At 41.6% G+C, this 27,148-nt stretch overlaps 1 protein-coding gene across 4 annotated transcripts in view; it reads right to left on the bottom strand.

Moving 5' to 3' along the window:
* Window positions 1-26,687, bottom strand: part of Sncaip (synuclein alpha interacting protein) — a 136,614-nt gene extending 109,927 nt beyond the window's left edge. The window contains exon 1 of one of the 4 annotated variants that reach the window (XM_051200814.1): window positions 26,479-26,687. The gene's annotated coding sequence lies outside the window, so the exon portion shown is untranslated. Of the gene's footprint in view, window positions 1-20,654; window positions 20,782-25,894; window positions 26,205-26,478 lie in introns of those variants that run through there. The other 3 variants (XM_051200817.1, XM_051200815.1, XM_051200816.1) reach the window with 3 other exon arrangements.
* Window positions 26,688-27,148: the final 461 nt, after the last annotated feature.

Genomic DNA, 27,148 nt, shown 5'->3' with positions numbered 1-27,148 from the left:
TAAAAGTGAAGGAATTCTTTCTCTTCCTCCCTCTATCTTCCTCTCCCTCTCTGAAACTAGAAGACATAGAGAAGTCGGCACTAAATTTTCAAGCTGTCACAAACTCAACTGCCTCCATCCTACATCCTTTGCCTTATCAGAGTGTCCAAGTGGAATGCTCAAGTGCCCCTCCTGGTACACACCTAGACTCTGTACACATCCAACTTTGGAATGCCTACCCTATAAGCAGAGGTCAGTTTGAATTCTGCAATGAGCTATATCATGTTCTCCAAATGAGCATCCTTCCAATACTCTGGCCAACAGGCTAACAAATGAAGCTTCCTTCACATACAGGGGTCCTAACTCTCTGCATATATGAATTCTTGAGGTTTCATAAGTTTCTGATTTCACACAGAACCCAAAGGCAGTTTTAAATTTGTTATTTATAACCCTTTATAAATTGTCATGGTCAGCATATGGATGCCTAAATAGGTAATAACATTGTTGTTGTACTATAACCATTTTCATGCCCAGAACAATAAAATTAATTATCAGTCTCTGCAGTGCCAGGACCAATTTAGAGTCCTTTGGGTTGTTGCTGATAGGCTTTGTGTACTTTTAAGTTGTCTGATTAGGGCTGTTAATGAACACATGTTCATGATGCGTTGACAGCCTTATATCTTTAGATACCTAAATGCCTTTTCCTGTATTTCAAAAAGCAAACTTCATCTGGTTTTCATACTAAATTCCCACATGATTTATAATGCAGGGTTATAAGATTTATGGGGAACACTGCATCAATCACACAGAAATCGCTGCCTTTTCCAACCACTCTCCAAATCCTCCATTAAATTATGATTGAACTGAACCAAAGGCATGGATAAAGTAAGAGCTGTTTTTAAAAGAGGTAAAAATACTTCAGATCAAGAGTGTGTGTGTGTGTTGCTTATTTGTTTATTTATTTATTTATTTATTTAAATGTATCAAGAGATGTGTGACTGAAAGCACGGCCATCCACCTTTTTTTTTTAAAACTATGGAACATGATGTATGTGAATACCTGACAAATGCCTGTCTCTTGGGTTACCCAACTCCAGCAGCACTCTATTAAAACAAACAAAGCAACAATAGAACCTTGTCTACTTTAATTGTGGCGTCAAAAACAAACCAGAGGAAACTAACTGTCACGGGGCAATGAAAGTGTTGTTATCATTTGTAACAGGATTCAACTGTGGGGATCAGTCAACCGTAGTCTCAGAAAAAAAAAATACACATAACTCAGGCATTCTGTGAAACGAGAAGCACTCAGGAAGTTATTTAAATCAAACTGAGGCTTAAATTCACTCCAAAATTCATTTTAGTTACATATTTAAAGTATATGTGGTTTCTTTTTTCTTAATGGACCTTCTTTCTACTGGTCCCAGAATGTCATCATCATAAATTAAAGAATGATAATTATGGTCATATAATGATTGGCTTGTTCCTGCATGTGTATGTGCATATATGTTCATATGTTCTAGTTTGTGTCTACTTCTATGATATAACACCTCGGCTATCAGTAACTTGGGAACTAAAGGGTTTATTTCAGTTTGAAGCTTATAGTCAGTCCACTTCAACTTATCTTCTTTTACCATCTGAGGTCAACTGCCCATGGCTAGGATCACCCCCAGTGGATTTGGCCCTCTTATATCAACTATCAATTAACAGAGTTGCAATTAATTTTAACCAATTATTAATCAATTATTGCCCCCACAGGCTTGATGACTTTTCTCTTCATAGATGATTCTAGATTGTGTTAAGGTGACAAATAACCAACCATCACATGTTTGTCCTTCCCCCATGTCGGGAACCAAGTAAAAGAAGCTTCAATCTGTAAATTCACACTGAATTCTGCTTTCTACATTATGCATCTTCAATTTTAGCTGTTACTGAATTCACTGCTACTAAATGCACTACTAAACTCATCTACTAAATGCACTGCAGAAGGACAGGGCAGAAGCCAGTTCACAGTAGCTCACTTCCTTTTTTCTTCTTTTCCCATTCCTTCTCTTCTCTCTTCTCTTTCGGACCTCATTTCCCTGGATAGCATTCACTGGCATTGAATTCAGCATCCCTTTGCCTCAGCATCCTTCATGTACCACCACACCAGGCATTCAGAACAATCTGTTTTTATAAGATGCCAGGCCATTGTCAGCAAGTAAGTCCTGCTAAAGTAAAGATAAAGTACTTCATTTTTTCCCAATAGAAGTTTGTGGCAAGGTCCAAAGATAGACATTTAGTTTAAACATCTAATGTCTAAGATCTGTGATGACAAACTGCTGGATAAGAAAGCACCATTAAAACAGAGGCAAAACTTATCTGTCAAAGCACAAAGCTCAAGGCTGAATTTCAAGGTCTAGAACTACAACATAGGATATGACCGAGTAAAGGACTTTGATTTGGGCAGAGTTGGCCTAACATAGTGATTAATACCATTAAATGGCTGATTTCATCAGATGCTTGAACTCTCCAATTCTGCTCAAGTATTAGTGGAATGGAAATTGAGCATACCTTCCTTGCAAGGACACTCCAAACATTAGAAACTATAGAGGATATAACACATGAAAAACTGGCCCACTCTACCTACCACTCAGTCATACGTGCATCATACACACACACACACACACACACACACACACAGTGTGTTATTTCTTTTCTATATAGCAAAAGGCTTATTAAAACATTTTTCTCCTGAATTCACTTTTTTTTTTTTTTTTTACAAAAAGATGGTTTCTGTGACAGCACTCTAGGAATTAAATGTCAACTATAAGCTATAGAGATTATAGTTATGACACAGAACACTGCTGTATTCTGATGGGAGATGTCATTCTGCAAATATGTTTCTCATACTGCTTAATGAATAAAGCACTGTTGGCCAATAGGAAAGGAAGATAGGAGGGACTAGGAGACAAGGAGGAAAGAGGAAGTAGGAAGGAGTCGTCAAGATAGAGAGAATTCCGGGTCCACTCCCTAGTAAGATAAGACCACCTGGAGATTAATAGAAATGGGTTAATACTTAAGACAGAGCTAGCCGATAAGAAACAAGTAACTGGCCAATGGCATTATATCAAATACAGAGTCTCAGTGTGTTATTGGGGCAGGCTCGGCGGCAGGACCAGATCAGTGGCGGAAGGAAAAAACTTTACTCCTTACAGTATGCTATTCAAACTTAACTTCCCCTGGCTATTGGGAAGGATTCTGCCCAATGTTCAAGGTTATCAGTTTCCCATAGGAATTGCCCCTTGATTCCAGAGTTACCTTTTTGTATGGTTCTGCCAGTGATGGAGTGGTATGGGTTGTACAGGCCTGGCCCTGTTGTTATAATTCAGTTCAGTACTGCAGGACTCCCTAGCCATGAGTTGGTAGAGGCCTTAGGTGGGACTCTATCAAAGCCAAGCTTCTCTGGCCTACTCTAGCTCCTGCCTTTAATCCAGAGGCATTACCCAATGTACTTCCTGCTAGAGATCTGTTTCCTAAGAACCTGAAGTGTATCAGTGATGACCCAGAGGGACCACTTGCCAAATGTGTGTGGCCAGGCTTCCCGAATCATCACAACTAAGGTATCCTCTACTTCCCTATGATGCTGAAGTATCTGCTTGCTCTAGAATCACACAGAGGTACTTCTGATGAAAATGAGAAAAAAATAATTGAATGAATGGTCATTTTATTTTTGTGATTTGCAGAACTGAATGGCTATTCAAACAATGCAGTAATTTTGACACCACAATTAGGCACAGGAGGACACTTTGTTCGTTGGGTCATTGGCATCTGTTCCTTTCAGACTTCTCTAAAGAACTAAGCCCACACCTCCAGGATCGCTATCACTTTTTGTGCTAGGGAACAAGATTAAAGGAATAATCCACAGATTAGGATGCACATCAAAATCAGCAGTTTCTCCATGTAACAACTACTTTACTTGATATTTAAGCTAGGAGTGTTGCAACGATTCAAGATTTCACATTTCCTATTAAGATCATTTTCGATTACAGAATAGAAATAAATGAAAAAGTAATCATTCAAATATGAGTCTGTGTTTCCCAAATTGGGCGTTGCTACTGAAATCCTTTCTTTAATCCAGCTAATGTTTTCCCTCCCACAACGTTAGCACCTCCTGTTCACTGACCTGGGCTTCCTCTCTTTCTCAGCACCTGCTCTCTCCTAGGAATCTCTTGAGTTAATCAGGTAGAAACTCAGAAGAGGGACCTAGCTGCCAACCCATTTTTTATGTAGTAAAGCACTAAATCACTAAGAACTGTCTTCTGCTATTGTAAAATGCATTCCACAGAGGCAATTAGGAATGCAATCAATGAGGACATGGACATGACTCAAGTCTCTGCTGAGCTTCAGTGTACAGTGTAGCTGAGGGACATCGCTCTCACGGTGGGTTCCTCCTTCTCTCCTCTCTCTCCCTTTCCTTCTTCCTCTTCTCTGTAGAGATGCTAATCATCTTACTTCACTGAGCAATTGTAAAGATGAAATTAGTTAACTTATGCTAAGTGCTGTAGAAAAGTGTACTTGGTTTAGAGTTTGGTAAGGGTTAGCTACTATTCACTGATGACTCCATTTTCATTTTTTGCTTGGTGCTTCTTAGTACCCCAGTGAAGAGTTCATGCCTGCCCTGATCCGCCTCTGGGATGCTGCATGACTATCCATCACTACTCTCCTCCCTGCGTGTTCTGTCTTCCATGCTTATCTACTCTTTAATAAAAAAATAGAGTTTTTATTGTGTATGTGTTTCTATGATGGAGAACAGGGTGTGAGAGAGCAGAGAGTCATGCTATAGCACACATGTGGACATCAGAGGACAATTTTGTGTAGTTCATTTTCTTCTTCTACCTTTATGTGGGTTCTGGATCTCCAGGTTTGCACCTTTACCAAATGATCCATCTTGCTCCTGCCCCACACTAATCAACCCTACTCTTGCTTATGGCTTTTACTTTCTCCAGGCCTATCCCAGTGTGTATGTCTACAAAAATTTTCATGACTTATTGTCTTCTATTTCCAAACATTGCCCATTATGGCCCAATCACACCAACATCCAAAATGTTATAAATTTTGGTGGTAGACTGCAACTTATAACCTTCAAGGCAAATGAAACAGGACTATTTTGCTATGAAATGGGGTGCCTGGTCTTTATTGATTATATAATCTGCACTTTGCTCCATTTGACATACCAGCCCTAGTGGCCATACCTCTCTACCAAGTAGATTAGGGGGAAAGTATTTATCTTTTTAGTTGAGCAGATTCACCATGGTAGCTTAAGCACTTACAGGAAATGCAAGGCCAATTGGAAGTAAATACATAGTTTGAAATTAAATATGAACAGGCCTAAAGAGCACAATGGCAGCATTAGATGGCTGCTGCCAACTAATGCTTTTGGGGCTACCTCATCCAATGTCATCAGCAAAATCACTGGTTCTGGTTTAACTTTCTGAGTTTTTTTCAAGGCTTTATCAGATAGAAAGGGCAATCTCCCACTTCCAAAACAGCTACCGTGTCTTGGCTATGCAAGGCAAGCAGTAAAACCCTAGTGGGAGTCAATAAACGGAGAGATAGGACTCAGAAAATACCCAACCAACAAATAGGTTCCGTAATAATGTGACATTTTTATGGTCACATTTTTTAACCATAACAGCACTTGAATGGTATGCATTATAGTATTTCAATTTAGTCATTTATCTAGAAATGAGTTTTATCTGGGCTCATAAATAAACAGTGACACTTGAGCAATTTGAAAAGCTCAGCTTCACCGTTTGCTGTAAAGCCCATTTTACAATTACAGAAACACGTGCCCTTTTGTGCTATGTTGCTTAATCTTTGATTTATGACACCTATCTTGGTGCTAACCTCATTCTGTGAACTACACAAAGTTTATCCAAGCTCAGCTATTTCATTCTTATTTCTAGTCCTAATGGGTTATTTTCTCCACAGTGGCTGTGTCCATCTAACAAATAGATAAGGGAGAAAATAGCCACCCTTTAGTTTACCACTTTAGTTCACACTACTTTGAGTCTCAGTGAGGTGAGGCAGGAATAAGGGAGCCATTTTCCCTAATAGCCTGATTTGCTCTTCCAGAAAACCCTGGATTCCCTGGCCCCTGCCTCGCCCTCTGCTTGCTCTTAAAGGCCACTGCTATGTGCTCCCTCCTTTCCCCACTTCACTCTCACAGGCTCCCTCAGCCAGATTAAGGGAAAGAAAATGAAAGGGCCACAGGATGGTTTCTCTCTGCTTCCATCTTGCCTGCCTTCAGTGACATGTGGATGCTTGTGACATCACTCCTAACCTCTCCCAAAGTCCTGCTGCAGATCTGGGTCTTGACACATACATCAGGAAATACTGGAGATGGCTTTATGGCACTGCACTTAATTTGAGGGAAACCGATGTCTTGTTCAAGGTCCAAGGAGATGAGATAAGTGTAGACCCTGACATCCGCCCTCACCTGTGTCCACACATTATAGACTTGGCATGTGCTGTAAGGTTTGTGCTCTGGGGTTGCTGCCAATGGCTTGCTTCATTACAGATGTGGATTTTCTTCTCTGTGCTTTGGTATTTCTGTTGTTTTAAAAGGTGGGGAATCAATGTGCACTAACTCCACCACTTTAAAATAGAAGGCACTATAAAAATCTTCTTTAGAGTGTGAAACGAGGCTGGTTACTGAATAACAAGTCAAAGTTGTAGGATACAAAACGATATATCCAGATTATACATTGCTATGGTACCAAGGTAGACCAAGATGGTAAATATCTGTCTCCAAATAGAAGAATGGTTATTCAACTGATATATCTTTGCATTTTCGACTTTGGATTATTGATGAGGAAGCATTGCATTATAAGAAACAGCAAGCAATGTTTAAAAAACACTCAGATGGCAGCACAATCTCTTTAAGATGCCTTTCCATATAATGATTTTTCTTGTAATGGTGTTAGAATCTAGAGTCATCAGTGAGATGGGCCTCTGACCATGCCTGTGGAGGATTACTGTGATTACATTAGTGGGCGTGGGAAGACATATAGTAATTGCGGACAGGACCATTTCCCAGGCTGAGGATCCCAGACTGTGTAAATAAGATGAGGACCAATGCACATAGCTCTTGGCCTGAGGATGCAAAATACCTCTTCAAACTCCTGTTGGTTTGCCCCCTTCCCCCATCATGTTGAGCTGTACCTAAGACAGACCCTTCTCATTGAAATTGCTGCTGCCTGAGTATTTTATCCTAACAGCAGAAAGGAACTAAGACATATGTGCATGCTCACTCATTCAATATGTTTGCTGAATTTCTGTTGTGGGCAAAGACTGCAATGGTTCATAAAAACAGCATTAAAGAATGAATAGTCTCTGGTAAGACATGCAATAGACACATAATGGAACTTAGGGTCTTAACTTGGGTAAGTGTTCTGACGGCAAAGCAATGCAAGGTGAATGTTTTGAGAATGAGTGTGTTATGAGAGGAGGCATCACATCTGTTGGAAAGAAACTTTTTTTTTTAGTGAAGAGTTTCAGTGGGTTAGTATTACAGGTATGGATCATGAATTCCATGATTTGTTAGGTAATGCTATGGGCTGAACTTTGTGTCCCATTAAATCCATACGTTAAAGTCCAAACACCCATGAGATGGTGTTATCAGGTAAGCATCTTTGAGAACTGATTGGGTAAGGAGAGATTACTCTCCTTATCCAGAGGGCTCCCTTATACCCTTTCCATCACATGAGGACTCACTGAGAATGCAGCATCTAGAAACCAGAATATAGCTCCTCAACAGATACTGAATTTAGTGGCCTCTTGATTTGGGGCTTCCCAGCCTCTGGGAATATAAAAATGTGTTTCATTTATTTAAAAGGTACCCAGCTTTTCATATTTTGTTATAGCAGCTTTAACACACTAATACAGGCACTCTGGCTCCAGGGTCCTCCTCGAGTTCAGCCATTATTCTCTCCTAACAATGGACTGGTAAAAAAATCACACTTGTGATTATTGTGCTGAGAGCTGGAGAGATAATCTTCCCCAGGGAAGAGTTTACCAATTGTCTACCCAATATGAAACAGTCAGCCCTGAAAAACATACATTATTACATATACTGAGCAGATTGTATGTATGGATTTAGGAATATGTATGCATATATGTATATGTTTGTGAGAACAATAACCAAAAAAAAAAGGGTCATGAATTTGAAAGCAAGCAAGGAGGGTTATATGGCACGGTTTGGAGAGGTGAAAATGATGTTATATATTATAATTTGAATAATAATTAAAAGTAATAATTCTAAAATACACACAGCACTACCATGCTTACTTAAAACTTTTGAGTCTAATTTAATAATTGTCATGGATCTTCATAATTTTATCAACAGGCTCAAAAGCCATGGGATGTCTCTGTCTCATGATAAATTTGCTTTTTATTTTTCATGCTGTGGTCATATAATCCACTTCCATACTTGTTAACAGATAGCCCTTCTCATTCTAATAAGTTCATTGCATCAAAACATCACCGACTTTATAATTTGAATAAAATAAGTTCCTCGGTGAGTTCTAGAGAACATGTGCCAGGATCTCTATGCACCGTCAGCCATGCATGTACCTGTCATGCATCACCAGGAAATGCCATAATACATTCTCACTGGTTGATTTCTCTATTACTTTTACCCTGCTATAGGTCTAAACACTGATTTGTTCCACTAACATACTGTTGTGCATATTCACCCTCAGACAAATCTCAATGCCCAATCTTCAACTTTTTTGCCTTGTTACTTTCAAATAGTGTCATCTTGTTTTAACTTCTTAAAAGAGATAATGTATGTAAATAAATTAGCACACCACCTGGTCTGTAACAATTGCTCCAGAAATGCTATTGCTTGTGCCACAGCTACATGCAAGACATGAAACCAAGCAGGAGGAATACAGCAGCTGTGACTGAAACATGATGTCTAGCATTGATGTATCTGTGGGAAAAAATAATATACTATAACACAGATAGAGAGGTGAGGGCAGAGTGTAGAAGAAATGAGTGGACGGCACAAGAAGGCTGGGAATGAACAACAAGAAGAAAATGCCCGGGGGACTACCAGTCTCTAGGGATTTTAGGGAGACTGAAGTCATTCAGTAATGATGGTGAAGATTAAGAAGTAGGCCATGGGCTCCATGAAGTTGAATGGGTAGATAGGACCAAAATCATAAGGATTTACATGTCATGCTAAGGATTTTTGTTTTTAATCCAAACCTAGTGAAGACTTACTACACATTTGCTAGCAAAATCTTTGAAGAAATCACTTTCAGGAATAGTGCAGGAATAGATCAGACAGCAGTAGAAATAAGACGTGGCTGCAGTATTAAGCACAAAAAGAACAGGTCCCATTCCTAGCAGTAGATGACCAAGGCAACGCGAAACAAACCCGGTGGTATTTCTGTAGACATTTTGTGTCATATTTCTTTGTTTGGGCAATTTTTTGTCTTAGCTGTTTGTTGTGTATGTGGTTCCCAACTTAGTGGTTGCTTTTTGTTTTAAGGTGTGTGTGTGTGAGAGAGAGAGAGGGAGAGGGAGAGAGAAAGAGAGAGAGATACATAAAAGAGTGATTCTTGTTTCTGTTTTCTTTTTAGCTTGTTTTTTGTTTACCTATTTGTTTTCTAGAGAGGAATAAAGGGCATGGGGAGGTGGAAAGGATCTTAGAGGAATTAAAGAAGGAGAAAATCGTGATCAGAATATATTGTCTGAAAAAATTTTCAATCAAAGAAAATTGCTACAATTATCAGAAGAAAAGATGGCGAACTTAATAAAGACAATATAAATGGGGACAGGAGAGAGACAAATATCGAGAGTAACTTACAAACTATAAAAAGCAAGACTGGCTGAGTCCCTGCAGGCTACAAGATGGAGGATGGTGGAGAATAGGCCACATTACAAACAACTTCTTTGAAAGCTGGGACCATTCACTGGCTAGGAAATTGAGACAAAGCCAAGATTTTTGAAAGAACGGAGACTAATTTTCTTGAGAGCATAAACTTTGTGAGAGACCCACCCTCCATTTTTTTTTTTTTTGAAAGAGAACATGTGAACTCAGATGGTAAAAAGACAAAGGTTTGCTAGTCCAGGACTATAAATAAAAAATGTGGACATTACCAGGAGAGGTGATAAGCTGAACCTTGAGAACAGAGGCACAGTCTACACAAGATTATATATCAATATCATTCAGTGAACATGGTACTAAACCCCTTCTCCTCCTTAGTGGGAAATAGATCAAGATTTGGTTCCAGTCATCCTTTGAACATTATTGCCTGCCACTCCCACACCACATGTCTTAGCATGAAGTGACATCAAAATATGATTTCCAGGTTCTGTCTGACTCTAATGTTCCCCTCTGAATTTCCTGTCTAGTGAACACTCACTCAACTCAACCCTTAATTCTAAATGAAATGTCATGCCATCTGGGAAGCCTTTGTCAATCTGATCATCTTCATTTGTATTGTAGGTAAGATTCATCGTTCACTCCTCTGGCAAATTAGAGCACTGGGCCCCTGTACTTACCATCACAGATAGTTTTCTTCACTGGATAGAATATTCCTAGGAGGAAAAACTGTATCCATATCAGAAAAGGTACTAAACCATGTGTTTACAGAATGAGTACACGAAGTAGTGAACCTCCCCCTGCAAAATCACCAATTAGACCACTTTAACAACTCCTGACTACTCTTCAGAAAACAGGAAAGGTTCTTAGCTATGTAGTAATATTTTCAGTATAATCCACAAAGAATTTCACTGTGTTCTTAGACAACTGATACTTTATCAGTACAACTGATTTGAAAACAAAACAATATAATTATTATACCAATTTCTAGGAATATACTACCTTCTTAGTGAAAAACGTGACTATTTCACTGAAAGGCAAAAAAATCAGAACGGGAAATTGAAACAGAGTTCAAGGCACAGGCAGAGAACAAAGATAGACAAGGAAGACACTAGAGCAGCGGTTCTCAACCTGTGGGTCACAAGCCATTGTTACAATTCATAACAGTAGCAAAATTACAGTTAGGAAGTAGCAATGGAATACTTTTGTGGCGGGGTGGGGGGTCACCATGACATGAGGAATTATATTAAAGGGTCACAGCATCAGGAAGGTTTGAGAACCATTGTATTAGAGCATTACAGTATAACATATCAGGAGAGGGCCACTTGGCCTGGGAATTCAGCTCAACAGGGCAATTGCCTGTCATTTGTAGGACCCTGGCCCCTGGTTTGATTACCAGAACTGAAAATTAAGAAAATAAATATCTGCTTGAGAAAGCTAATATTTGCTTAGTTTTCCATAGACAAAAGCACATTCTTTAAAAAGAGAGAGAGAAAGAAGGAATTTTACCTGGAGACGGTCTTCAAGAAAATACTAATGGGAAAGAAAGGAGAAACATGACCCCAGTGTTCCAAATGACAGTACTTTATCCTGGAAGCATCAGGACATTTAGCAATGGGATATTTGCTTTTTGCCTGCTCAGCTTCTTCCTCAGGAGGGGTGATATATAAATACTTATTTGGAATGACATCAAAAGAACTTTCAGTTTGACTCTGCTTACTTGGGAAACAAAACATTTCTGAAGCTCCCTTTCCCCTCTACATTCTTAGAGGGAGGATATGTGGGCATATTTTCCCCCAAGACACCGAAAGATACATTCATATGGTCTGAAAAATCTAACAACCTTTAATAACATTTATTATGAAATGGAAAGAGGGTTATAATTTGTTTTCCGAACTGGCGTTTTCTTCAGGGAATTTTCTAGTTTTCATTCTTGACAAACAGTTTGCTGGTCATGAGTTTGTGTGATGTGATGATAAAAAAAAAAAATCACAAAGTAACTTGGTTTGGAGAGCTTAAGAACAAGCCCTTTAACACAGAAGCCAAACATGTACCAAGCATATCGACGCTCGTTCTCTGTTTAGCGAGAGCCGAGAAGAAATCCCATTCTAACATCATCTATTTTTTAACTACCAAGAAGATAGAAATGTGAAGTGCTTTTAATTCCAGACCTTACGGTAATTAACCCGAAGAAGCTGAAGTGTTCATGATTCAATCCTGTTGCTATTTCTGTGGCTTATTACTTTAGACATTCCCAGTTATCCCATGTGGATTTTGTTTTAATTTACTGAAATATTTTGAAATCATATAGCATTCTCTTCCAAATATGTTGTGACCGTGTACCCTGTACTGAGAACCAGGCTAAATCTCTTCCTTCATTTTTTAGTTCTGCCGTGGGAGCACAACTAAAAAGTGTACTTAATGATGGTTTGGCAGTGTAGCTGAGAAGTAGAGCCCTGCAGTATAAGGCCATGGGTTCAATCCTTGGTACTTCATGTTTAGATGTGTAGCTAAATGGTGGTAATACAGGAATGTCTGTAATGCAGCCATACATTTTACATTTTGTCAGTAATTGAGTCTTCTGAGACAGGTAGTCACTTCTGCCTATTAGGCCCCCAACAGGAAACAGATCATAGACAAAACTGCAATTTGAGGATAGTGTAATATAAAGACTAAGAGACAGTATAGAACACTGAGCTCCTAAGACTTCAAAGAGCACTCAGCAAGTTGAAGTGTCTGGAGTGGGGCACAGATGCCACAGCCCAAAGAGTAGCTCTAGAGAGATGGCTGCAGCTGTGCTGGGACCAATGAGGAGGTGGGTTGGCAATGGGAAGCTCAGGGAATAAACTCAGTCTCGGCACTTGCTTGCACATCTCCAGCTGGTCTTTCTGATTAGTGGAAATCCAATCAGAAGCAAGAGACCAAACGAGCCTATCAGCAAAGTGTTTTGGCACACACAGTGAGTGGAGAAAAAGGAATGGGTCTGATATCACTATTTTGTTTAAACCCAACCACTAAAACTCACCTCAAATACGTGAAGCAATTAATAAACATTTGTGAGCTTGAGAAAGGAAGAAACTACCTTTAATAATCACATACCCCATTGGCATATAGCTAACCCAGCTTGTCTCTATTCAACACATGCTTACAAACAGTGTGACATCTACCATCCTGTCCACCATTATTATCCAATGTCCTCTGTTTGTGGAGATAATGGAAATGATCACAGTTAATGCTTTAAAGACATTTTTAATCCACATGCCAGTTTTTATTATCTTAATTTTCCATCTCATTGTTGTTAAAGCTCCAAAATTTCAACTAGCATCAAAAGGTCTAGAGAAGCCAGTTTTAAGACCTTATGGTTTCATTACCCTTTTGACTGTCTGCCATAAATAGTGACCACCTTCCATTACACGGCATTTTAGCTTATGAATTTCACAGGACTTTTACTTAGATGCTCTGAGTATAAATACATGATTTTCTTTTGTAAATCAAAGCCACTAACTTTGGTTAATTGCATTGGAGTTAGCCTCAGGACTTAGATTATAAACACATTCACTGTTCAAGACATGTTGAAAGATTCACTTCTCCAGCCAACACACACTGATCATGTAATACCCACCAGACATTGGGCTAGATACTTTTACAGGCTGAGAAGTCGGTTCTTACCAAAATTAACAACTGGCTCTCTACAGCAATGAGTCAGTAATTATCCCAAAGGTGGGTAAAATTGTGTTTTAATAACAGTCCTAGAGATAGCTAAAGACATTTGCCGGCATGCAGTCATGATCCTGTCCCCTGGCAGCCAGTGGCAACCCCTTCCTTAATTCTATCCAGCTTGTTCTGAGATTGGATATAATATGGGATCTGATAATGGGCCCAAGTCCTCTCAGTTCTGAATCATGAGGCATCTAGTCAAGTGTTCTGCTGGCTTTCTCTCTCAGGAAGGTCCCCTATGTTTCCAGCCCCTGTACATAGCAGCCTGCCTCAAAGAGATCAAATAGGAATTTGTCCCTGTTTTTTTTCTTTTGTTTTGTTTTGTTTTCTCTTATTTTGAGCTTGGGGAGGACACTTTTGTATGCCTGGTCCTGACTGAAATAGCACATAGCAATCTCTTGTTCTCAGAGACAAGGCAAGCAGGCTGGCATAGCTTCTCCTTTCCATGCTGTGTAAATGTCAGCTTCATATCAAGGAAAAAAAACTCTTATAAAACCTCTTATAATATACATGTATCATACAGTGAAGTTTTCCAGAGGGGGAAGAAAAGGAAAAAGAAAAACAAATTTGACAGTTTCCCACTAAGGTCAAAATGCAATTAAATTAACTTTCAAGAAATTTTCTATTTTCTTGATAAGTCTAACACATAGGAAACTTTATTTCACCACCCCCCTAAACCTTCAGGATGCTTTTTCATGCAGGGTTTTATGGGGGAGGGTGGAGGACTTTTACAAATAGCCACTGAGGGGGTGCTTGGTCACACATAGCCAAGCACCCATTACAAATGACAGCTTGAAAACACAGGGCTTCTGAGCCTGAAACATGCTTAGAGACATTGTGGAAGTGAGGAGCAGCGAAGAATCCCCCGCAACAGGGAGAGGCTGAACCTCCCTTCTCAGCAAATCAATCTGGAACTTTCAAAGATCTCAGCTGTATTTCTTAGCAACACTAGTAAACATTGTACTACATCCAGTGCCCAAGATTTTCACCATGTTAATCTGTGAGTCCTCTATTCAATTAAAGATTAGACTTCTCAATTGTAGTTTTAGTACACAGCAGGGCTGCTAAATTATGATTATCAGAGGCTAAGTGTGCTTCCGTCAGCACATACTCCAGGAATGAAAATGAATCATTTATTTCCATCTTGCTATGGCTGCTCTTCTCCGAGGCGCTGTTCTCTGAGTTCATGGGCTTTGGAGTTCATTGGAATTCTATGGTTAACACACAGCTCGGAGACCTCATTTATGAAAATTCCTTTAAACCTTTCACCACTTTGACAAATCCTGTCCAAGTTCACTGAGCCAATTCAAAAGTAGCTCTCAGCCTTTTTATAGGTTTTCAATTACACCAGCACAGCACCCCAGAGCCAGAGTGTTTGAAGAAGTGTATGTGAGTTGCAGAGAGACATGGATTCTTTTTTTAAGGGACTCGGTTGAAAGCAGCATTCCCCAAATTGGAGCCAGTGGATGGAAGCTTTGTCTATCTTGAACTGTCTGTGTCAGTAAGACACGGACATCAGATAACTTAAACATAGCTAATGTTTAGTTATTTACCATATGGTATATGTGATGATTTTTCTAGCTTTTAGGAATTTACTTTGCAAATATAAATATTGGCATATTACTTCACGCTCCAGTTGCCTTAGATAGAGATTTCTTTACTTGAATTGCTCCAAATGTTGTCTGAATTAATTAACCTTCCTGGTATTCAGTATGAAACATCAGGATTTACTTTCTTTGTGTGGATTTGGGAACATAATTCCAAGCAGGTCAAGGGGTTCTATAGGGTGAATGTTGTGGAGTATATGTTTACATTGTAAATATGTGTCTTTGCCAAGGTGCCTTCTGATTGATTTAATAGAGAGCTGAATGGCGAATAACGAGGCAGGAAGAGGTTAGGTGGGACTTCCGGAACAGAGAGGACTCTGGGAAGAAGAAGGCTGGAGTCGCCAGCCAGACCAAAAGAAAATAGGAGGTGCAAGACAAAATTGAGATAATGCCATGTGGCACAATGTAGATTGATATAAATGGTTTAATTTAAATTATAAGATCTAGCTGAGTCAAGCTTAAGCTAAAGACCAAGATTTCATAGTTAATATTAAGTTTCTTTGTCATTATGTGTGAGCTGGCTGCACAAAGAAAAATCTGCCTACAAGTGAAGATGACAAATGGTCAAACTGAGGTTAGGCCTAATTCTACTTTTGATTTTAGCACCTTTTCCTCCACACATTTTATTCGTGTGTGTGTGTGTGTGTGTGTGTGTGTGTGTGTGTGTGTGTGTGTGTGTCTGTAATAGCATGTACCACAGCCCTCATGTACCACAGTGCTAAAGTCTTACCTGTGTAGAGGTCAGAATATAACTCACGATAGTCAGTTCTCTCCTTTAACCATGTGGGACATGGAGGTAGATAGAACTAAAGTCATGAGCCTTGGCAGCAGGCATCTTTATCCACCAAGCCATCCTGCTAGCCTTCAAGGCATTCCCTTTATTAACACTGACGATTTATTTTATTTTTAATGGGGGGGGAGGGCAGAGAGACAGAATGGAAGTTGAGTATCTCTAGAGGCCAGCAGAGGGTGTCAGATCCCCTGGAAACGAGTGACAGGAGGTTGTGTGCTGCTGGACATGGGTACTGGGAACTGAACTGGGTCTTCTGCAAGAGCAGTATGTGCTTTTTAACAGCTGAGCCATCTCGCTAGCCCCTCAACCACTCTTTAAATGGGCTTGAGGTAATCATATTCTTTTCCGTTTTCAAGTGTTTATACTACTTAGATGAAACACTGATACCGTCTCCCATTTTCAAACGTTGATTTTCTTTTCTTTTTTTTTCTTTTTTTTTTTTTTTTTTTTACAAACATAATTAGTATGGTTTATGAGAGTGGCAATCCTTTAGCTGTGGTTGAATGGATTGTTTTAAGTGGCATTTATCATTGAGGCTAGAGTAGACATGCAAAAACATGCTCTTAACCATTTAGAAGTACTTGCAGAAATTTAAATACTGCATACACAAAGGCAATTGTACTCAGGATGTAAATCTCCTATTTTCTCAGGGGGAAAAAAGTTAACTGGAAATTGCCGGAAAACAGTTCATGATGACTCTAACAGTTCTCTGCTGCAGCTTTTTTCCTAGTGTATTAATGCTCTGTATGTCAACAGGCTTTTGGTAATCTCAGTAAGAGGTTTGTCTAGTGGATGACTCTGGGTTTGGCCTGTCCTCCTGATTGTTTTCTTATCCTGGAAAGAGTATTGTGGTTTAACATAGTAGTGTTCTTACTTGACATTAGAGAACGAAGTCAAAAGATAAGCAATAAATGCATAGGCTCAGTGTAGTGCAGCCTTGCACTTACACTTACTGACTATGGAGGCTTCCAGTCATTCAGTGTGACCTAAATAGGGTTCTGTGACTCTGGACAGAGCTGGGAGGTAGAAGCTAGAGGATGTGAATGTGGTATGCTAAGTGTGGTAAGGCAAGCCTCCATATAACAAACACTTCAGTCACCTACTTAGTGCCCATTGTGTCCTATAGTAGAGATAGTTACATTGTATTACATACTATAGCAGGAACACTATTGTATTACATTACATACTACAGAATGACTAAGACAGATGGCAACGTTTCATTCTTTACTCTCTGACCATACAGAGCCACAGACACCTCCTGTCCAGGCAAAAGCTGAGGTTTAAACTAAGTGCTGACCAAGTCAGCAGAAGAAAACTTGGAGAATCTGGAGACTGAGTCTGTATTCCAATTTGGGGCCACTGGCCATAAGTAACTGGAGAGTATTGGAAACGTGGCATGCCTGGGTTAAGAATAAATTGCACATCAAATGTCAATGACTTAGAAAGCAAGAAATAAAAAGAACGTTCAATACCTAGCTAACGATTTAGAACACGTGGCAATGTTAAGGCTTTAGATGCATCAGGTTAAGGAAAACAGATTATTAAATTAGTGTCTCATGTTTGCTTTTACTTACAGTATGCCTACCAGGAAATGTGAAACCACCTATTGTTTTGCATTCATGGGATTTTTTACCTTTCTGTCTATAAAGGGAAATTCTAGGGAGGTTCTGGGAGGCCGTCTCCAGAACCAGTCAGCAACTGGGAGAAGCAGCCATGGCATGAAGAGACACAGAGAGACTAGCAAGGTCACTGCTTTCTGAGTTTGTTAGCCTTCCGCATTCATTTGCAGCAAAGGGGAGCCAGAGAGAAAATCCAAGATAGCAACATCTCCCGTAAATTAGGAGCAGCTTGTGGTTTAAAAGGAGCAATTCTCTACTGGGGGCCATACCAACTGGTTAACCCCATCTTCACCCCATCTCAGGTTAATTCATGTGGTCACTCTGGCACAGAGGAGACTAAGATCAACTCCTCTGCCTACATGCCTCACCCCCACCCCACCCCTACCCTGTTTCTGGAAACAAAATCTCTGGAGTTGACAGTGGCTTGTGACTATAATTCTGGAGCTTCAAAAGCAGAGAAACTCCCACAGAAAATTCTTCTTGCTTCTGCTTTCATGAACCCTAACACTCACTTAAATAGCTGAGCCCCTCCTGAATAGATGCAAGTACCACAAGCTCAGGGTGTGTATCTGTGTGCTAACCAACCTACAACAGGCCTCAATTCATATCTTCGGATGGAGAACCAGTGATCATGTTTGTGGTTGAGTATCTACTTGGCTAGAATTTTTCAATGTGTGAATCTCACCTGGTAGCAAGAGTTCTCATTGAGATGATCAAACCAGGAAAGCTGTCTCTAATGATGCTAAACACTCACTGCATGAGAAAGAGACAAGTGAGGTAGAGTGAGCTAAGACCTTTTAAAGCCTATAGTGCTACCTGAGCCTGTGCTGGAGTCATTGGAAGAGGTTTCCGCAGGAGAAGTGGTCACTTAAACAACTTTTCACAGGGATGGCAAAGGCTGGGGGGGGGGCATCAATTTGCATGGCTCAGCTTTGACTATATGGTAGGATGTATGCATACAGAGACATCCTGAGGTAGTGGCAACACACATATGATTCTACCTTTAATTCCAGTTTACCACTTGCTAGCTGGAGATCTGATGTTCCTTCCACTCACATCATTTACCATGGTTTAAAACAGTTTGTGGTGCAGGTCTCAGAGAGTCAAGTAGCTACAAACCACTTTCCAAAAAACATAGGGGAGTGACACACACTAAATAAGTGGTTACATATGATATCCAGTAAGCACTCAACTATCATCTTCTGGGTCATTTTTAAAACTTTCTAAATAACAATTAGGGTCTATTGAGTCACAGAAAATCAAGGGGAAGTAATGCACATGTATGTTTGCACATTTTTTTTTTCATCAAAGACTGTAACTCTTATGAGACCCTTAGATGGAAAGAATCGGTTAAAAGGTATTGAGCTCTGGCTTACAGTGTCTTGAAAGTATTTGTGAATGTAGAGGATAAATATGAATGGCACTCAGAACCAAGCATTAGGATCAAAAAGACCTCAGAAAACGACTGGCATTTCCAATGCACAAACCATTGTAATCTGAGATATGGTGCTGGAATCATTCCTTCTGGATATATTTTCCATTAAGTAATTTGTCAATGGCTGGGGTGAATGTACTAAGATGTTTTAAGCCTTTTAAAAAGATCTATTTTTATTCATGTGTGTAGGAGGGTGTGGTATGCACATGTGTGACTGCCATTGCCTGTGGGAGCCAGAAAGAAGGCGATGAATTCCAGTATGGGTGCTGGGAGCTGAACTAGGGCCCCCTGAAAGATCATTAAACTCTTATTGTAAGGATTCAGGCATTACGCTGGCCTAGCCCTGTTGCTTGGCCCAATGCAGTACTCTGGTCAACCCAGGTGCAAAGGATCCCTTTTAAAGAAAGAGCTCCGCCCACTTACCCTCACTTTCTCCTCTCTCTTTCCTGCTCTCAGTTTGCTTTTCTTTCTCACTGTTCCCCTGGGGCAGACAGGACTTTTCTCGTCTCCCTCTTCTCTTCTGTCCTCTCTCTGTCTATGTGTCTTTTACTTCTTTTCTCTTTCCTCTCCTCCCCTTCCCTTTCTAATAAAACTCCTCACTCTGTCTGCCTGGCATGTTTGTACCCTGCCTCCATACCCTCGCCTGCCTTGGAATCTGCCTAGGTCTGCCACGAGCTTTATTCCTAACACATATAACCACTGGCTATCTCTGCGGCACCACGTTTTACCCTGCAGGTGCAGTCATTTAACCGTGAAACAGCACTGAGATGTGTGATGAAACAGGAGATTCAAATCCAAGCTCGTTTTGATTGGTCAGGCACCCAGGGAAGTTCTCCTACACCTTGGCCATCACTGGGAAGATATTTGCAGGGGAGCACACCACTGCAGCTCTCTGTCTTTGTTTCCTTATGAGAAACAAGACTTCATTCATGGGTCTGGTATGAGAATTAAGTTAACAAAGTAATTACAAGGCATCTAACAGGCACCCAGTGCAGAGCACTTTAGACCCCACAGATGTAGTCACTAGCTATCCTCCTTTGTGGTATTAGGGATGATTCTTCTGATCTGCAAGCCATAGATATCACCCCAGCAATTTACTTTGGGTTGCTTCATTTTCAGGCTCTATCTTAATGTAGTCACTAGGGACTAATTAAAAGCCAATCATGAAAAAAAAAAAAAAAAAAAAAAAAAAAAAAACACTTGATAAACTATCCGAAAAGCAACTTCAAAGAGAATCTGACTTCATGTCTAATATTCAGAGCTACAAATGTGAGAAGAAAACTGGATAAAACCCTAAGAGAAAATAACCTTTAGAAAAAAATCTCTAAAGATGAAAGATTCAGGACATGCCTGGTGAGAACAACATTAGGTTAAGTGGAGGCGACCTTGAGAACTAGACAGCACAGGCTTGTTCTGCATCAGTTGTCCAGTGGGCAAGATTGGCGTGCATACGCAAGTCTGTATCAAAAGGTGAAGTGTGGTTCGGGGGACAAATAGGAGGGGACACACATCAAAGGGGTCTTGGGAAAATCTTGGAGTTGAGTCTGGAAAGATAATAGATGTTCAGTGGGTCAAGAAGGATGCAATAATATCCCAGTGATGCAACAGCTCATGTAAAAGTCATTAAGTACCTTGAAGTGATAGAGGTCAGCCAGCACAAACACACCTATCCTTCTCCTCCCTTGTACCCTCAGAAGAAGGCAGAGGCCACACCACAAGATTTTGGAACTCATGGTCTGCAGTCTGGACTTCTCCCCAGGACAGTGACAAGGTTGTCAATGGTTCTAGGTACACCATGATTTGATTGCATCTAGAACAATTGTTGTAGGAGGCACCTGTGAGTGACTAAGTGGAGAGGGAAATAAAGGTAGATCTAGTTTTGGTGTTCTTCTACAGCCCCCCCCACCCCCATGCCTCTGTTTTTTTGAGGCAGAGTTTCTCTGTGGAGCTTTGAAACTATTCTTGAAACTTGCTTTGTAAACTAGACTGGCTTCCAACTCACAGAGATCGACCAGCCTCTGCCTGCCAAGTGCTGGGATTAAAGATGTGCACCACCACTGCCTGACCTGGTATTTTCTTTTTAAGCCAGTCTTAGTGCCATTTAAGACAGGGACTCAGACCCAGATCTCTGGAATGTCTCCATTTCCCTATGTCCCTTCCCACTTGAATAGGAGTAGGCTGTCAGCTGGTTTCTATAACTTGAAGGAAAAAAAAAAAAAAAAAAAACCATGACCCCTAACAATTTCTATTTCAAAAAAAGGAAAAGTTATTTTTTAATGAGTGATGGGTTAGAAAGAAGAAAAAAAACTTATGTTACTGTGACAGGAATGCCTCGAAACATTTCAGTCCACAAAAGGCACTTAGGGATTTTATAGCCAATCCTACCCTGAATAATGAAAAGCCAGACCAGACTGTTTCAGAAAATGTTACTGCACCAGATAATGGCACGTTCACTCATTCAATTAACATTTATTGAGTATCTTCATGGTTCTTAGGCTTGGGCAATAAAACAAGAAAATACTATAAAAGTGTGTGCTGGGGTTTAAGCTGGTCCATCCATGGCTAGTCCACAAAGGACAGCTGTATGTGCTGTTCAGACTAATTACATGAAATCTCTGAGGGCAGGTGTTCTGTCTGGCCCAACAGCTGCATTTGATGCTAAGGACACCACCTGGCTATCTATAAATGAGGTGGATGAAGCAACAGTTTGAATGCGTCTTTAGGAGAAACAGAATGTGTTTAGAATTCCATTCCTTTCTAGTAAAATGTTGGCTAACATTTGCGAAGGAATTCAAATGAGGCATTGTGCAAGTCCACTTTCCTCTCTTTGCTATTCATGAAGAACCTGACTACTCCGTGAGTTTAACTTCCACTAATGCACCTAGGCTCACTGTAAATATGCCTCACTTGTTGCTTCCTGCCTCTTGGTGGCCAGGCCCAAATCAATGGTCAAGTGTTCTGGAGTGGACATGTGTTGATTGAGCCACCCGTGACTAGCCCCACTGCCTGTGGCAATGTTCTTGAGATGCACTTATCAACTTCCTATTGCATGTGACCTTGGGGAGGCTGAAAAGAAATATTTCTGGTTCAGGAACATGCATGCCACCCCAGCTGAGCCAAAGGGGTCTGCTATGCCATATCCAAGGCCAGAAAGACTGGTTCCTTTCTCCAGACACCTAGAATAGCTGTCTCCATTCCTGAACAAGGTCCTCCTGACTTCCTTGTAAGCTCTTAAGGCAACCTGGAATGTTGGTTTTCTGATGCTTTACCCAAAGACCTTGTCTATCCACAGCAGTCCAGTAAAATACAAACCTAAGCAACAGCTATCATTCATAGCAGACTCTAGCGCAGAAAGCACTTTTGCCTTCACGCTGCCTCCTTTTTGGAAATTCACCTTTCTGGGACTGCATTTTTCTCCCTCCCCCCCAAGGAATCACTTATAAATCTCTCCATCTCTCATAAGTGCTCAGTCCTTCTTTCAGTCACTTGAGCCTTTTTAAACCGCAGGGTGACTTTGACCCTGTGCTCTCACTAGCCCTATTAACAGTCACCTAATCCTAAATCTGGAGTCTCCTGGATATACTTCTTGCTTCTTAATTTCCATAAACACGCTTCCCCTCCTTCCGGCCATGTCCTGCTGATCCTGCCACTAGCGCACACCCAAAGTCTGCCACCATAAGACAGGAGTACATCCTTTATCACCATTGCTTTGTTCTTATGAGACAATGACGCAGGGGGCAAGTCTCAGTTTATATGCTGAGTGAACCAGAGGTGAGCAAGCTCTATGTCTCTGTTTCATGAGTTGATTGGTTCTCAGCAGAAAGCTCCTTCTAGAATCAAGTTTACTCGAATGGCTCGTAGATTCTTTCTTTTTTTTTTTTTAAGCTGTGTTTTGTTTGTTTGGTTTTGTTTCTTTTTGAAGTTCCTTCCTTCCCAGCTCAGGTGTTGTCTTTCTAAACTCTTCAAATCTGGGGTGAACTTTGAACTTGATAACCCAGTGGGAGAATAGCTAACATGACACGAACAGGTACTCAACACTGTTTTTGTACTGGTGGCTGCTCCCTTCACGGCTCTCTGAGTAAGCTTTGGATGCTGTGTAAAGACCCAGAGCAGACTGTTAAAGAAAGGGAGGATCTTGTCCCAGTCCACCCATGCCTGCACTTTGATAATAGCCTGACAACAGGCAGACAAGTAATCAAGGCTATCCAAGATCCAAGATCATCCTCCCAGCTGACTGACGACATCATCTACAGGAACCCAAACTGGATTGGCAGAACCCAGACCAAACTGCTGGCCAACATAACCTTGAGCTTTAGTAGTTGTTTTCAGTAACTAAACTATGGTTTAGTCAATGGGTAACTCATAAGATCTCTAAACAGATAGGTTCACTTTCCTCATATTCACAGTTATTATTTAGTTTGTGGGCACTCAATTCTAAACATGTCTTGCTTAATCTGCATCATGATTTAAATTTTTAGATATCTTATTTTCTGCTTTTAATTTCCTTATGAGGACAATACGTGTGTGTGTGTGTGTGTGTGTGTGTGTGTGTGTGTGTGTGTGTGATTTATTTTGTTTTCTTTATGTGTATATATCTCTGTGAGTGGGTGCCATCTGTGTGCAAATGCTCGCAGAGGGCAGAAGAGGGCACTGAATCCTTGAGCGCTGGAGTTAAATTGAGAGCCACCTGGCGAGGGTGCTGAGAGTAGTACTCCACGATCTTAATCCCGGAGCCATCTCTCTGACCCCTGCATTGTATACTTTTATATTCTACATACACTCAAAATGAATATACAGTAACTATCTAAGAGTCAACTAGACTCTTAAAACTTTTGCAGGGCCCAGGCATCAAAGAACAATTACTCTTTTGGTCATTAATTTTAGTTTTGATTCAGTTTGTTTGTTTTTGAGACAACTTCTGATCTTGAAGCCTTATCTGACATGGCATGGAAATCACTATGTATCCCAGGTGGCCCTTGATCTCTAACCTCTCAAGTGTTGGAATTACAAGTATACATCACTATATCCAGCTATGATCATAATTTTAAAGGCTTAACAAAAGAAGTTTCCAAGCATAAAATATAAAGTCTATTATCTAATTGGAAGATAATGCATAGTATATAGCTAAGAAACCAAATTATGTGTTCATTTCAAGAAATTTTACTTTGCAAGTGAATTTACATATCAAAGAGCAAAAGTAAACAAGTATATACAGGTTCGTGTAGTACAGAAGCAACTATTTGATTTCATCATATATTATTTGTCTCTGAAGACACATATTTCTCCTATGGGATTTGCATCTGTAACCTGAAAGATTGCCAAAATCTAGTTTTTCACTCCAAGAGTGTCACTTATCCTCTTGTGGCTCTTCGATTAAGATTTTGCATTTAAAAGAGAATGTCCCCTGTGTTGCTTCTAATGATGCACCTGCTACTTGGGAGATTTCTTCTTTTCATAAGAAACAACTTAAATCTGGCAAGAAACATGGCTCCGGGCTTTCACTGATAATATCAAAGAGCATTTGTATGTTTTAGATTCTTTTTGTGCATTTCCCTCCTCCTCAGTCAAGTCCCTCCAAGTCCTTCCAAAACAACAGCGCTCGCAGATTTTTTTGGCATCTACTCTCTATTTCCACTGTACACCTGCACTGCACAGCTGTCTGGACTCAGCAAGGCTGTGACATGGCGTACAAAAATCCACTCCCTTTAGTCACTTCCTTCCAGACGTGGACAAACAGAACATATCACATTAACGACTGCAGTATCGTCTCAGATACTTCAAATCTGTAGGCTCTCTTCCTGAAACACTGAGAGGCAATACAGTTGTGTTCAAATTGATATAAGCTCACTTGCAAACCTCCATCTGACTGCATTATTGACATTAGTAATGCTCTACGATCCTTAGGAGGACACCTTCATCTCTTTTCTGATTCTGATGTGCATTTGATCATGGGCAATCCTCAGCTAAGTACTCCCTTAGAAAGACACTTCTATGATCTTTTCCAAAAATGCCATACTTTTTTTCTATTAGTCGAAAGGGCAGTTTACAGGTGTCTCCCTGCACTTTGCTATGCAGAAAGTAATTTAATATCAAGGCACATCAGAATCAGCCAATAGACCTGGCCTCCCAGGTGTGTACACATTAGCATACTGCCTCCCACATCTTGCTCTCTTGACTTTTAAAATTTTCAGTATGTACAAATGAAATACAGATTTGAACCTATTCCCAACTGAGATGTCTGCTTCATAATGAGAAATAGGCCTGCTTGCAGATTCAGAACCGAAATGATGCCTGGCCATAATATGTTTAGAGTTGACACCTTGGAAAACTGACATCTGCACAAATGTAATCCTCATAAACCTCCCTAGATAGCCCTTATTTTATTTTGCAAACTGTACCCTGGCAGGGCTCCACAGCACGTGGTGTGTGGTGAAACTGTCCTGCCGTGGTTCTTTCTTCTTGGGCGCTCTTTGATAGACACTTGTCAGTAACAAACAAGAGGAGTGTGGAGCCCCACCTCCAGCTAGTGGGAAAAAAAAAAAAAAAAAACGGGGGGGGGGAGGCACGGAGAGCTACGCTTCCTTAATTAACTTTCCCAAGGAAAGCAATGTTCCCACAGGAAAAAACAACACGTTTCCACCCTCCTAGCGGCCCGTTGGAAATGAGTAACAATGCAGTTGCCTTTTTGTCTCCTGAAGACTTTCTTTGCTGCAAGCAGTAGCTTGTTCCTCAAAGAATGCTAGTATTTCCTGTGGAAACTGTATGGCTGCCAGAACTGGCTCGGAATATTCCCCCTTTTCTTTTCGTAAAAAATGAAATAAACAAAACGTGGCATTTGACAATAGCCAACACTGGCTTCATCCCCACTTACCACCTGCAGACGAAAGTCAGGCCACGGAGAGGGTCGGGAAAGAAACCTTCCCTATGACATGGACAAGCCCCGGGACGCCGGACAGCGCCTGGAGGAGGAGCCCAGGCTGGACGGGGCAGCCTGGGTGCCGCGGGGCTGATGGGCCAGGGTCTCCCCTCAGGCAGCGACACCACCCGGAATCCCCTTCACGTTTGTTATTGTTCTAGTTACTAGTGTGGCTATCACTATGCCTTCGCTCCTCCTTGAGAGCTCCTAGGAGCCTTGGCGCAGCCCATCCCCGCCTCCGGGACCATCGGAGGTAGCTGCAAGCGTAACGCCGGTGCAAGGGCCAATGAAAAGGACAATCCCCTGCACCGGAGCCGAGGACAGACAGGAGGGAGCGACTTGGGTCCCCCGGGGTGAAGCCGCCTGGTTTACTACAGCAGATCTACCCTAGCGGATCTCGGCAGCGGCACCGTGCGGCCCGGGGCAGAAGGGACCGGAGGCACAAAGGGGGCCCCGGGACCGGGGAATCCTCAGGGTGTCGCCCGGGTGCGAAGTTGCACGGGCTCATCCGCGTCCGCCCGCAGGGGACCTGGACTCACCGGAGCACGAAAGGGCGGCGGGAGGGATGGACGGACAGACGGCGGGAGTGGCGGGAGCAGGAGACCCGGTGGGCGGCGGAGGCGCTGCCGCGGCCCCGCTACGTCACAATGCGGCCGGGCAGCCGGCGCCGCTCCCCGGGCCCCCCAACGGGCGCGCGCGGGTGGGGGACACCAGGGGCGGCGGGGCGCCGAGCCCAGGGACCCGACCACCACGCCGAGCCGCCCGACCGACAGTGACCGTCCCCTGTGTCCCGGCCCGGCCCACGCCCCTCGCCTGCAGCCTTCTTCCCGGGTGTACCCGGCCGGCGAACCTGCTGCCTCCGCTTACCTCGCGCTTCACCTCTGCTGCCTTGGTTCTTCCCCCAGGCTCTCTCCTCTCCTCTCCTCTCCTCCTACTTTTGGCCCCCTCTTTCCACTTTCTCCCCCGCCTCCCCTCCCCTCTGGCTTCGCTGTCCCCCTTCCCTCCCCCCTCTCTTCCCCCCTCTTTCTTCCTTGGAAATGAAATCTCCCCTCACCGCGATCCATGAATCAACCGCTGCCACCTCATTGGTCCCCAAACCATTCCAAGGTTCCAGCATAAAACCGAGAAAAGGAAGGTGGACACTGTCCTGGGAAACTGTTGTGTCTGAGAAGCGTTTTGGCAGAGTGTTGGTGCCTTGGCACGCGTCTT

The sequence above is a fragment of the Phodopus roborovskii genome, unplaced genomic scaffold (assembly GCF_943737965.1).
Source record: "Phodopus roborovskii unplaced genomic scaffold, PHOROB, whole genome shotgun sequence".
In the NCBI taxonomy this organism is placed as follows: Eukaryota; Metazoa; Chordata; class Mammalia; order Rodentia; family Cricetidae; genus Phodopus; species Phodopus roborovskii.
The sequence above is the reverse complement of the archived record's forward strand: the minus strand, read 5'-3'. Positions and strand labels throughout refer to the sequence as shown.